This window comes from Mauremys mutica, chromosome 14 (genome assembly GCF_020497125.1).
Source record: "Mauremys mutica isolate MM-2020 ecotype Southern chromosome 14, ASM2049712v1, whole genome shotgun sequence".
Taxonomy (NCBI): Eukaryota; Metazoa; Chordata; order Testudines; family Geoemydidae; genus Mauremys; species Mauremys mutica.
The window spans coordinates 29,261,460-29,270,132 of NC_059085.1; positions in this window are offsets into that span (position 1 = coordinate 29,261,460).

The window sequence follows — 8,673 nt, forward strand, 5'->3', positions numbered from 1 at the left end:
CCCAATACTATGGACCACATTTCTCCTTGCTGCTCTCTCTGCTTTACTTTAGAGAAGTCAATTCCAGCAAAAGACAGAAGCAGGTGGTGTTTCCTCTTGTGAAGATAAAAGTTGTTCCAGAAAATATAGACTAGTTTTATTTGTATTTAATTTAAATAGGAATCCTTTCTCTCGCCATCTCTCCCCCCCACCATTACTCCAAGCAGCTATTTCGAAACAACTTGTGCTCATATGCACAATCTTGCTTATAGTCATTCCTCAGTTGTGGCTCAGTAGTTAATTCTATACAACTATGACTGTGGGACACTTTTCCAGGAGAAAGAAAAACAGATTCACTGAAGTTTATATCAATATTCTTGCCTGTGACAGCCCTGGAGGAAAGAGAGTTACAGACAGAATTGTGAAATAAAAAGAAAGGGATATGAGAACTGCATATCCTATCTTTCTCCTTCTGCCACCCCAGGAACATAGCATAGTACCTAGAGTTCATGTATCAGGAATTGGATATTGAGGGTTAAGTGAACTCTTACTCCTTGATCTTCCAGGCGGTGCAAGCTTGCTAGTTTTACACTTTACATTGTGCCACAGATAAACTCATTTCAAGAGAAGTTTCTCATTTTTATATGCTTACTAGAATACTTAATTTTAGCAAACATTTTGTGAAAGCTATTTTAATGACTGTTTAGCTGCAGCTGAGCACCTGCTTAAATATTTGTAAATGTACCAATAAAAAAGCCTTAGCCACACATGTAAATTTTTATTCACACACACAGAAAAGGAGTCTTTCTGTATCACTTTTTCATGACAAAAATAGTATGTTTCAGTGTCTCAGAATTGCTGGCAAAAATGTACATTCCAGTGTTGACAGATTGGGAGACCCACACAATCTCACTCCATTTGACTAAAAGCTGGAAGACAAACAAACAGCCCACTCAGGCTCGCTCCCAAGAGATGCTAAGTACTCACAACTCCCATTTAAGCTTACTGGAAATTGCAGGTGTTTAGCATCACCCCGTTTAAGGCTAAAAGCAACAAAGGATCACTGTGACCCCGGTTTATGATACTAATCTCTTATCCTTTGTCAAGTCATTTGTGCATATTCTTCCCTATTCTATCTATGGTACCTTTAAGGCTTATGATTCTTACATTTATTTTTTACATCAGAGTTTGTGCATTTGATGGTTGTTTGCTATTGATGGTTTCGTTTACTATTTACATTTGGAAAATGATGGAAAAAAGTAAAACCTGTATATAAGAAACAGCCTGAGGACTAGGAATAATTTTATTCTGGGTTGTTTTGCGTTCACAACAGCAGTCCCAATGTTTCAAAATGAAGAAGCAGAAGAACCTTCTTCTCAGGCCATTTCCACAGCATCCCACTGCCTCCCACGATACCCCCATCACACTTCCATAGATCTGCACTTTTAAGTGACAGTAAATTTGTACTATAGTGGACAGGGTATTGCCAGTTTAAGAGCAGCATCCAGGAGAAGCCTCCACTAGCTCAGAATAATATGTGAAACGAAACTAATTAATGAGTTCAAAAGACTAGCAAAAGCACATTCAGTGTTATCACCTCAATATTCAGCTGCATTACATATACAATTCAAGGATAAGCAGGAAAAACACAGTAGGTTTTGAACCCCTACTATACTGAAGTGAAAAGTAAGTGCCGGAATTACAATACTATCCCCTTTCAAAGGCTATAGAAGAGGAAATTTAGTTTTTCCTACAGTTAAGGACACTTCTCCACATCCCCTCCACCTTTTTCTACGTGAGACACACTTATCTGTGTTCTTGCAGTCTTCCCCAGGTAAGGCCACCACTGGTGCTGAGCCTTATTTACTCCCGTGGCATGTTAATTGCAGCACTACCTGGAGAAGCTAATTGGTAAGCTTGTACTCCCTCTGCTGGTTACTCCATTAAAAATCAGGCAGAAGGTTGTTTTGTTTTGTTTTGTAAAACCAGACTTCCACGGTGAGAGAATAGTACAATGGGATGGACAAAAACTGATTTTTTTTTAAATTTAGATTTAATTATGTAAAGTTTCTTAAAAACAAAATTAAATCTGAATTTAATACAAAATCTATTATCTCTAAACACATGTAAATATGTTCAGTCCATGAGCTTCTATCAAAAACTTTGCATTAAAGTCTGCTCTTCTATATAAAGAAGAGATGATTTTCCCCTAACTTTTGAGGTCAAGCTTTATAAATAGAGCACCACACATCATATACTATATGAAGGGCTTGATCCTGTGGGGGACCCAGGGGCTGTGCTACTGGCAAAGTCATCACAGGTCTTTGCACCTGGTCTCTAACTCCAGGAGACATCAGCAGGATCATGCATGGAGGCCACCTGGGTGCTCTCATATTGCTATTCTATAGTTTCTCCCTGCCTGACCTCTGATTTACTCAGTTCTCAAATTATGACTGACTGTTTATATCTCCACTCACCATGCAAACTTACTCTCCAGGTCATGGAAACACAGTGATCTGCCTAGTAACTTCTAGACTTTGCTTCTGGATGGTATGGGCACTTCAAGCAAATGGCCTTGCTCTGTCTCCTTTTAGGTGTACACAGAGATTGAGATACAAACAACCAAACTCATTAATTTCTCAACTGCCTCCCTCTTTGTCTCTGAACAAATAATCTCTATAGTAGAAAAGGCATGAAGGTTATATGAGCAGAAGTCTTGGACTGTTGTTAGTTCATTTTTCAGGGGTCAGGGAAGTTAGGTAACAAGGGAGAAGGAGCAGAGTGTACAACCAGAAAGGAGCAACACCGGTATCAAAGCGACACTGTGTGAAGAAGGGACGATATTCTTCAGAGTGCTGCCTCTAGTGCTGATTTCAAGACCTGGAGATTGGAGGAAAAACTGCCATGATGGCACGTTGTAGAAGAGAACCTATTTGGGAATATTTTCAAGAAATTCCTGTACTTCAGGGTAAAAAGGAACATGCCATATGTAACCAGTGCAACAAAGAAATGTAAGGCCAGATTGTCAGAATGACTCAACTACATTATGAAAAAGGCTCCTCAGAAGGTAATGACTGAAGATTATGTAGACATGTGAACAAGCTTGATCAACTGGCACTTATTTTTTGCACCAGTCTTATGGACTGCCTACCATTATGTCTTACTATGCTAGTATGTTTTGGGTGGACTACTTACATAGGTACTGGAATTAGGGGTGTTACCACACCCCCTACCTTAAAATGGTTTCCATCATGTACAGGGTTAACAATTTGCTTCCATGGCTCTCAGCACCCTCACTAAACAAATTGTTCCAGAATCCCTGATTACTTATGAATTTCAAAGTGTGTATGTTCAAAATATAACTTGTTTGTTGTGGGGTGTTTATCAATTACATTTACTTCTACAATTTTTTATTGCTCAATATAATCAAACATCCTAGGTGAAGATTTCCTGTTTAAGAATACAGTTTTATTAGGCATTTGTAGGTTAAAAATTTTAAAAGTGGGGTTTTTTCAACTTGTTTGATATGTTTCTAGAGATAGGGATTATTTAAACCCCCAAGATGCATTATTTTCCCTATAAAACTGGGTTTAGAATAAAATCATATCATTTAAACAGTGGTACAAACATCTGACATAGGAGGAATCTTTCATTTACAATTTTTTTTCAAGGCAGTGCAATGAGTAATATTCAGACTGAGGTGGGTTTTTTTTTGGGGGGGGGGGGGTTAACATTATGTTTCAGGCTCCAGCTTAGGCTACAGGATAATGAATATCCATCATCTGCAACATCTACAACTTCAGACTCTTGCTACCACCACCACTGGCAGTGATGTTACTAAACTATGATTGCAGAGGTGTTAACCGGCCACTCTGCTTTGAATGGTCCCTTAGTAGTACTCTAACTCCTTATTCTAAACAAGCTGTTACACTTCACATTTTAGGTGTGACAAGTACTTTTCCTAGACCTGAAGAAGAGCTCTGTGTGGCCCAAAAGCTTCTCTCTCTCTCACCAACAGATGTTTGTCCAATAAAAGATACTACCTCACTCACCTCTCTAAATGACAAGAAGTTACCTGTATCAAAAACAAAAAAAAAGTTTCATCATCCAGTAAAACCATGGATGAGTTGGTAATTAGGACCTGCAAATTCCAGAACAACTCCATAGATTAAAAGATTGTTGAATAAATGAACCAAGCAGTCTCCCTTTCATCTTGTTCAAAACAAACATTTCATTGTCATGGACCAATCATTATGACCCAGGCTACTCTCCATCCAGCAGAGCAGACATTGTTCCACCCATCAAAACTCAGATTGCAAAAAATTGAGGGGAAATTTGTTAATACTCAATTTCCATCTCATACATGGTATCCAGCAATGTACATAATGATCCAGTAATATGTGCCTGTGTGATAACACAAGATGCAGTTGTCTTTTACAGGAACTGATACATCTGGAAATGCCTATACACCAGAATGGCAGTAAGACCTACAACAAACTGAACAAAAATTCAAGTGACAAGTGCGTAGCTTTGTCACAGACAATGCTGCAAACACAGCAAAAATGAGAAAAAAAAATCTAGAAGATAAATGAAGGGAACTTGAAACTTACATGGTTTTGCACCTCTTTTAACCAAAGACTTTTTCCTTAAGTACAACTCCAGGAATAAAAAAAGTGTTAAGTAAGTATTTTGCATTTCAACAACAGTTATATTGCTTCAGCTTCACTGAAGATAACAGGAGGATCCAAACTTAATTCTCCTGCAAGACGTAGGATGGAATTCACTGGTTGGCTGTTTTGTGCTATTAAGAACTGGCGAATTCTAATGACAACTTGTGAAGAAAATCATGACAATAGATGGAACTATTGCAGCTAAAGGCTACGTCTACACTAGAAACCTTACAACAGCACAACTATCAATGCAGCTGTACCGCTGTAAAATTCCCGGTGCAGCCGAGGGGAGAGAGCTCTCACATCAACCACCCCCAACGAGAGGCAGTAGCTACGTCGGCAGGAATGACATAGCTCTGTCAACACTGGCATGTTTGTTGGTGTAACTTATGTTGGTCAGGGGTGTGTTTTTTCATACCCCTGAGCGACGCAAGTTTTGTAGATAATGATAGTATAGACAACATGGCCTAAGAGGAACCGTTCAAGCACTACATGTTTGTTGGTAGTGTTTTAAAGAAAGTCACACCACCGAACTGGTGGAAGGCATTAGCTGAGCACCTGGAACCAGAAAGTGCTAAACCAGCTTTTGACAGCAGTAGCCTCTTCTGCAGACAAAGAAAGAATATTTTCTTTATTTGGATGAATTCATTCAAAGTTGAGAGACTGCTTCGGAGTTGAAAAGAGCAGGAAAACTTGTCTTTCTTTTCCAGTCTATGAATAAAAATGGAGGAAGAGAATGAGATCTACTAGTTTTAAAAATCTGAAGGACAGCCTACATAACTTAGGAGACTGTCTCATTTTCATGAGACTTAGGCAAGTAGGAACTTAAGCTCCAGGCACTTTCACTTAGGCGTATCTGAAAATTGTGCCAGGCTGATCTGAAGTAATCAGTTTAATTCCATGACTCGCTAATTCTTCTGTTTAAATGCATCATTTAGTTGTGAACGTGAAACATGTTTTGATAAGAGTTTATATACATAAAAACATTTAATGCTGTTTTAATAAAAATTATGTTTAATTACATTCCAGTTATCATTTTAATGCAGCTCTTCACAAATCATGAGCACATTAGTTTACTAAATAAGCAGTTTATTATTTACCATTTTCTAAACATACTAAAAATGTACAATTGATAAGAATTTGAAAATAATTAACTATACACATTAAAGTAATGATATAGCTTTAGTTTACCCTCCCAGGTAACAAAAAGTGTACCAAGTCTAGTGTAAAGGTTCTATTTAGTTGTAAATCAACATGTTTTAATAGTTATATCAACCAATGAGAACACACCTTTGTTTAGAAAGTAACTGAAGTACAAATGGAAAAGTTGATTGAGTCATGATTCAAATCAAGGCTTTCCACTTGATTTAAATTGCTGATTTTAAAATCACCTTGATTTAAATCAATCCACCCTCTAGTATAAATATTCATTTGCACTGTTTAGACTCAGAGGACCATTTTCAGCTTAATTAGAAACTTTTATTACATGGTATCAGATGTTCTCAAAAATCAGATCTTGGAACTACTTTCTAATTTTCCTGCCACCCCATTAAAGAAAATGCAACACAAGTAGAAATTTAGAACTTTGAAGTAGATAAGTAAGATGCAATAAAATATACCCAGGAAGATTAACTATTTCTAACCTTCACATTCAGCAACCCAGAAGACTGGCTGACGACATCAGCGGAGGTGGTGTTTTGATCTTGGCCTCACCCTAGAGGACAGTACACTAAGGGCAGGCTACACTTGCAGATGTAGAGCGCTTTGAATTAAACCAGCCTTCATAGAGCGCAATAGGAAAGCGCTGCAATCTGTCCACACTGACAGCTGCAAGCACACTGGCATGGCCACATTAACAGCTCTTGCAACGGCAAGAGAGCAGAGCATGTGGTAGCTATCCCAGCATGCAAGTGGCTGCAACATGCTTTTCAAATGAGGGGGGTGGGGTGGAGTGTGATAGGGAGTGTGTTGTGTGTAGAGAGAGAGTGGGTTTTGGGGGGGACTGAGAGCATGTCAGCATGCTGTCTTGTAAGTTCAGACAGCAACAGACCCCCCCCTCACACACCCCCGCCTCCCTCTCTCACACACAGCATTCCACAGTAATGGTTACTTTGTCTCAAGAGCAGATAAGCATGCCGACTGCCAGAAACAGCTTTCAAAGGGCATATTGGCATGCCTGCAGTGATTCCAAAAGAATGACAAGAGTGGCCACTTGACTTAAGGGGATTATGGGACATTTCTGGAGGCTGATCAGAGTGCAGTAATGCAACACCTCGTTCACACTGACACCCAGGTGTTTCAGCCAATGCACACCAAGGGCTTGGCTACACTTGAGAGTTGCAGCGCTGGGAGTTTACAGTGCTGGTCATCCAGCTGTGTAGGAACAGCGCTGGTGTGCGGCCACACTCACAGCTACCAGCGCTGGTGTGTGGCCACATTTGCAGCATTTGCAGCACTGTTGGGAGTGATGCATTATGGGCAGCTATCCCAGCGTTCAAGTGGCAGCAACGTGCTTTTCAAAAGAGGGGGGTGGGGTGGGGTGTAGTGTGACAGGGAGCGGGGGAGAGAGAGAGAGTGGATTTTTGGAGCCAACACTGTGTGTTAGCTTCCTGCCTTGCAAAATCAGAAAATGTTCCCGACCCCTTACTCTTAACTCTTAACTGCAAACAGCCTGCATCCAACGGACTCCCTTTCTCCCCTCTGCCCCCGCTGTTTCTCTGTCAAGCAAACACTCACTCCCTGCCTGCCTCATTCACAGGGGTTCTCTCATTTGATTGTTCACAGTCAGGTACAGATTGATCACAGCAAACAGGAGCTGTATTTGTTTTTTAGATAAGCAGCTCCCGGAGCACCGGAGCTCCGAGTTCACAACAAAACAAAGAGAGGCTGCATAACAAAACAAAGAGAGTAATTTAGTTAAAAGCATTCTGGGATATCTGCTAATATCCTGGAGGCCAATAACAGTGCTGGTGTGTGTCCACACTTGATGAGCAGCGCTGGATCACCAGCGCTGCACTCGCTACACCCCAAGCAGACCAGGTGTTCAGCCAGCGCTGCAGCCAGGGAGTTGCAGCGCTGGATGTGCCTTGCAAGTGTGGACAGTTACTAAGTTGCAGCGCTGGAAAGCCTCCACCAGCGCTGCAACTCTCAAGTGTACCCAAGCCCCAAGTGTTAATCTTCTTGCTGAGGTGGAGTACCAGGAGCGCTCTAGCCCTGGAGTCAGAGCGCTCTATGTGCCTTGCCAGTGTGGACGGGTAGTGAGCTAGGGTACCCGGGGCTGCTTTAATGCACTCTAACTCACAAATGTAGCCAAGCTCTAAGGGTATGTCTACAATTAAAATACTACAGCGGCAACCCTTCAGTGTAGACACTACCTATGCTGATGGCAGGGATTCTCCCATCAGATAAGTAATCCACCTCCCCAATGGCGATAACTAGGGTGATGGAAAAGTTCTCCAGTTGACCTAGCACCGTATACACCAGGGGTTAGCTTGACATAGCTACATCTCCTCTCAGGGCTGTGGATTTTTTACACCCTGAGAGAGACAGCTTTACTGATGTTTTTAGTGTACACCCGCCCTCGCCTAGCTCTCACACCCACCTTAGCCCCCCCAAGACAAATAAGGTCTGGCTATTAAAGTGGCATTTTGAAATCAGTTTCACACAAGTGTAGGGTGCATATTTTATTTACAAAATATTAATTCACTTCAATATTTACAAAGTTAGAAAAATCAATAAACCCTATGAAGTTTTGAAAACTTAAATACAAATAAGTCATAAGTACAGAGAGAAAAGCATTCTTAAATCAAACACTCAACAAAAACAAATATTTTTGCATATTGTAAATAAGTTTCAAAATAATGCCAGAAAGTTATAGTTCAAATCCAAGATAAAGTTAGGTTTATATAAACACATTTCCTTGGAAGGGATGAGTATGTACACCAGTGTTTCAACCAGGATGGTTTTCTTTAGATTTAAGAGGCACATTAGGTGGGTATGCAAAAAACAAGTTCCATAGGCAATG